Source organism: Pinus tabuliformis, chromosome X, assembly GCF_031772625.1.
Source record: "Pinus tabuliformis cultivar Carrire ecotype Pingquan chromosome X, CPIR1, whole genome shotgun sequence".
Lineage (NCBI taxonomy): Eukaryota > Viridiplantae > Streptophyta > Pinopsida > Pinales > Pinaceae > Pinus > Pinus tabuliformis.
In genome coordinates this window covers 1,121,392,491-1,121,397,648 of record NC_142308.1, presented here as the reverse complement: position 1 = coordinate 1,121,397,648, position 5,158 = coordinate 1,121,392,491, and positions in this window count along the sequence as shown.

Genomic DNA, 5,158 nt, shown 5'->3' with positions numbered 1-5,158 from the left:
TGAGCTCATTTACTGGTTTTCATAAAAAGATCTATTCATAAAATTCTGCAACTTTCGTTTCACAAATCTATGCCGGGGCATGTTTTTTTAGACTGGTTGGGATATACTACAAATTTCCTCAAGAAATTCATTATCATTTCCAAACCATGCTCTGACTTTCGAATCAGGATAGGTCCGTGGTTGTGTGTGTATAAGTTTCACTGTTGCTGTATCGTCTGCCAAGAAGTGTCTTCCTGAGGCATAATTCAGCACAGGGGCAATCTCTGCTTGTTCAGTTTTTCAGGCGCCGGAAAATTTGAATTTTCTTTTGCCGATGATCGGATGGCTGTCATAAATGATGGACAGTCCTTCCTCTTTTTTTGGGATAAAGCTCGCAGCCATTTCCCTTTTCCCTATAGAGGTATGAAGGCTCTCTATTATCTATCTGTTAGAAGGTAGCATCTGATGTCGTGTAAATTATATCACTGATTGTCATCTCCTATTTCATCATCCTGGTCTCGTCATCTCCTATTTCATCCTCCTGGTCTCATCTTTTTCTGGACGTTATTGTACTGCCTCCATTGACTATATCTGGCCCTTTTTCCACTTTTCAATTAAGCCTGTGGTACTTCGTCGGTCAGTCTATCTATGGGGATCTACTTTCGGTCCTCGCGTTATCTAATTATGTCCTTCGGTATGGACTTTCCATCTGACAATTCCGCGGCATCGGCCTTGGTACAGGCCACTTTAGAAACAGAGAAAGTCCATTTTAGCCAGTCTGCGAAATCTAAATGGATCACCACGCTGTCCACTGATATCATCCCTTCTTCTCAGAAGGAGCAGTCTACTAGGGGTGACGGTCGTTGTGCACCTTCGAAACGTAAACACCAGCCGGTTAAAACATCTCCTCTACCTGATGCCATCAACTTGGATGGCCCTCTCCTTTTCGATAGAATCTCGAGTTTGCAAAAGAGAGCCTTAGTGGGTCGCTGGCACTTTCCGTTTATGGAGGATTCCTAGTTTAGAACATGGATCGCTGCTAAATGGGCTCCTCTGCTTGGTTACTCCCCTACCATCAGTGGACTTATGAATAATTGGTATCGTTTCCACTTTCTAAGAGACCGTGACTTAGAGATCATCTTTTCCAAACCCTGGGTTCGGGATCACAGTTTTCTGGCTCTGTACAGGTGGTATATTGGATTTAATCCTTTCAGGAGTACTCCACAGAGCAATTACATTTGGTTAAAACTCCCTGGTCTGCGCCTCAAGCTGTGGAACAAAGAGTCCATGGAGAAAATAGGTAATGCTGTGGGAAGATTCATTTATGTTGATCTCAGATGCATTGGGGCTAAAGACAAGCGCGTAGCATGGGTCCTTATAGAGAAGGAATATAGGGGTGGTTTTCCTGAATTTATAGATTTAAATTGGAACATGTCATTCATCCAATAGCACTTAGACTTTTGGGGAGTGCCTTTTAGGTGCTCGGCGTGTCATAGGACTGGCCATCTCCTCCCTCAATGTCCTCGCAGGCAGGTTGTTAGACATAAGTATAAGCACTTTCCGGAGAATAAAGTTGGTACTTCAATCGAATGTGATAATATGGAGCTGCCTCTCAGCGCTGAGCCTTTTCAGGGTTCTCATATTCCTAAATCCCGGCTATACCCGCTTAAATGTTCGTCCATGGAAAGACCTTCTGGCCAATTGCTTTCACGATCGTTATCTGCAAGTCCCACTGGGCGGAACATTGGGCCAGATGATGTCTGTCGCAGGTCTTCTTCTTCGCCCAAACATCCTATTAGACCTTTCATTGAACCGTCCTCCCCTCTATCTAGATTCACTTTACCCCCCCCCTCCGTCTGAACCAAACCTTGACGCTGCTATTCCCCCCCCCAAGCCAATGGACAAATTGGCCATGGCTGGCCCATTCTCTTCCATTCAATATATTTCTTCCTCTCCTCTATCCCCTGTCGATAACCCATCCCATTCCATTAGCCTTCCTTCTCCCCCTGTCCGGGACCAATATGATGCATCAAAAGGGAAAGCTGTATGTGAATCATTCACCCTTTACAACTCTCCGAGGTCCTCTAACATTAATACTTTTGACTGTGATATAGAACCGCTGCTTAATCGGGCATCCTTAAATTTGAAACCTCTCACAATCCATAAACCTGATCGCTCCCCTTCCCCTGTCATTAGCCCAAAATCGGCTGGAAACATTACGGTTCGCCGCAAGGAGAAGAGGGGAAGTAGACACTTCCGCGGGAGGATGAGTAGAAAAGATATGCCGTCCAGGAACTAAATTTGGTTGATATTCCTATTTTTGAAATCGCTTCTGATGATTTTTCTGCTAAAGGCCTCTTAGAGCAAGCCGACCATCTAAATGCCCGCAATGAATAACATCTTGTCTATGAACATTCGGGGTCTTGGTGCAGACCCTAAGTTTACGACACTCAAGAACCTTTTTCGGTCCACAAAGTCCAGGTTGCTCCTGATTCAGGAAACAATGCATGATGTTTCTCAAACCATTTCTTATTTCAGAAGGATGTACCCTTCTTGGCACATGGTGGCTACTAGCGCTGTTGGACTCTCTGGCGGTTTAGCAGTTTTATGGGACCCTAAATGGATCAAGGCGGTTGCCTTTCAATGTTTTGCCGGCATCCTCATTTTGGCCCACTTTCGTGGCTGTCCTGATCCGGTTCATATATTAAACTTATACGCCCCTTATAGATATTGTTTTCCTTTTTGGGAGAATTTTATGTCATCTGAACTCCTTGACATTGACTCCGTAATTATAGGGGGTGATTTTAATTGCACATTGTGTAACGATGAGATTTGGGGCAATGGCAGGAAATCCGACCCAATTGGGCGCATGATCCGCAATGCTATCATCCAAAATAATTTCATTGACATACAACCAAATTGCCGAGGACCCACATGGGACAATGGTCGATCAAACGACGACTCCTTAGCCAAAAGGCTTGATAGATTTATACTTCATGGAACGCTGATAGAGAAATATGGTCCCCTGGTGATGAAAATATTTCCTTCGTATATATCAGATCACCGCCCCATTTTTATTCAATGGAATAATTTCGGGTGCAAATTCGGTTATCCATTCAAATTCAACCGAACGTGGCTCTCTGATGATCAATTCAACTAGTTTATAAAAGAAACGTGGCAACAACACATAGGTCTGGATCAGTATCAACCGCTGGATTTTATTCATCGTTTGGCAAATCTTCGCGGCAAAGTCAAAAAGTGGCAAAGAGAGAAAACAATACTCAATAGAAGATTGTTGAAAGACATAGAAAAAGAACTGCAATCCTTATCTATACAATTTAAAAATGTTTCCATATCTTCTCATATCTGGAAACATATATGGGACCTTGAAAAAAAGAAGAAAAAGATTCTAGTAGAAGAAGAACCCACTTGGAGACTCAAGAGTTATGCCACATGGCTCCGGGAAGGAGATAAGAATACCAAGTTTTTTCACAGATATGATATAAAAGGCGGAGGCAAGTGAACTCGATTTGGGAAATAAAGGATGACGCTGGCAAATTTTTTTTCACCCAGGAGGATATATTTAACGACGCTGTAAAATTCTTCAAAAAGGCCTACAACAGAGATATCAGCAGCCACATTGAAGATATTCTATGGGGCATTGATCTGTACCCTTCTATGTTTGATGAAAATCAAAACGCTGCCGTTTTCTCTGAAGTCACTGAGGACGAATTACTGGCGACGATGAAATCCTTCTAGAAAGACAAATGTCCGGGGCCAGACGACTGGTCTATTGACTTCTTTATCCATTTTTATGACCTGTTTAAGGATGACATTTTAAAAATGGTTGAGAATTCAAGATTAAATGGTAATATTTGTCATCAAATCACATCCACATACATTGCTCTGATTCCTAAGAAGATACATTCCACATCTTTTTCTGATTATCGACCAATTTCGTTGTGTAATGTTCTGTACAAAACAATCTCAAAAATCATTGCAATCAGAATAAGGAATGTATTATCATTTTTTTGCAGGAAATTTTTTTTTGGGCGGCGACTTTGCAGATCAGATCTGAAACATTTGGTACAAAATTTACAAAAACAAATACCAGATATGGATTCCTCTCGAAAAATCACCCAATTTCACAAAAAAAATGGGTCGAATCGGAGTTCGGATGTGGGAGATATCGCTGATTTAAAATCAGTTATTTTATCAAAATTTTTGTGACGGCGGAACTATTGGAGCGCGAATATGAGATCTCAGAGTGTCCAGATAAAGATTTCCATCATATGGGAAGATGCAAAATGGTCCTTCTGCTTCCAAAAACAGGTTATAATAAATATTTTGAGTTATATTGATTGAGTTATGCCCATTTTAATTTTGGAGCAGCATTCGGAGTGGGTTCTCATTGGAGACGTGCCCTCCCACCCCACTTTAGTAGGCACCTGCTTCACATTCATCAGTTTCAACATAGCAGCATTCGGCTTAGGTTATTTGGAGACGTGCCCTCCCACCCCAGGCTATGTAGGCACCTGCTACTTCATCAGCAACCAACATCATGATTATGGGTCAACCGCATAAAATCCTTGTCATCGAAGTCCATTTGCTAGGCCGCACACTGTCAGAATCACAGTTGGTCACAAGCATTACAGGGTATCTCTATCCTCGGATCTTCGTTTATCAGGGTTTTGGGTTAACCACATAAAACCCTTATCTTCAGTGGCTCTTCATATTCAACAAAGGCTTTGCAGGAGGGAACTTTACGCAATGGGGACCATTGCTTCTTGAGGAAGGAGGAATGATCCGAATGGAAAATGGCATCAACCCATGGTACTCAACCACCCATATTATTCATCGACCCATGGAATTTACCCATGGTATTGTAAATGGCGTCCGCCTGTGGTATTGTAAAATCCACCCATGGAATTGACCCGTGGTATTGTAACTGGAAAATACTATAAGTAACAAGTCACATTTTGTAAAAGAAAAGATTGTCCGCCACAATGTAGCCTTTACAGTTCAGAGGCATGTAGCCACACATCTCTTCTCAGAGATAAGCTACCATCTAGTTGGTTTATTTCCATTTCTGGTTGTAAGCATATTTCAGTATTTTCCATTAATGAAATGAAGTATTATTTTCGATGCATAACTATCTTTATGGTTACCTCTGTATTTT